Genomic DNA, 250 nt, shown 5'->3' on the forward strand with positions numbered 1-250 from the left:
CTTGACACTTTTTGCTCAGAACTTGACCCTGAGCTTAATCTCGCCGTAAAGTGAAAGGGTTCTTGCGCCCCTACAGCAACCCGGGGCAGGGTCACCCTCGCGACCGGGGCGGTCACTGCCGTATTCCGTCCTGAGCTGCCGCTCCCCCACGATCCTCCCACCAATCCCGGGAGGGCCGCGACGTCCCTGGCCGCTTGGGTGGCGCCAGCTAGAGGGCGCGGGCCGGGGCGGAACCCGGTACCGCGGCTCG

Source organism: Colobus angolensis, unplaced genomic scaffold (assembly GCF_000951035.1).
Source record: "Colobus angolensis palliatus isolate OR3802 unplaced genomic scaffold, Cang.pa_1.0 Scaffold328, whole genome shotgun sequence".
NCBI lineage: Eukaryota > Metazoa > Chordata > Mammalia > Primates > Cercopithecidae > Colobus > Colobus angolensis.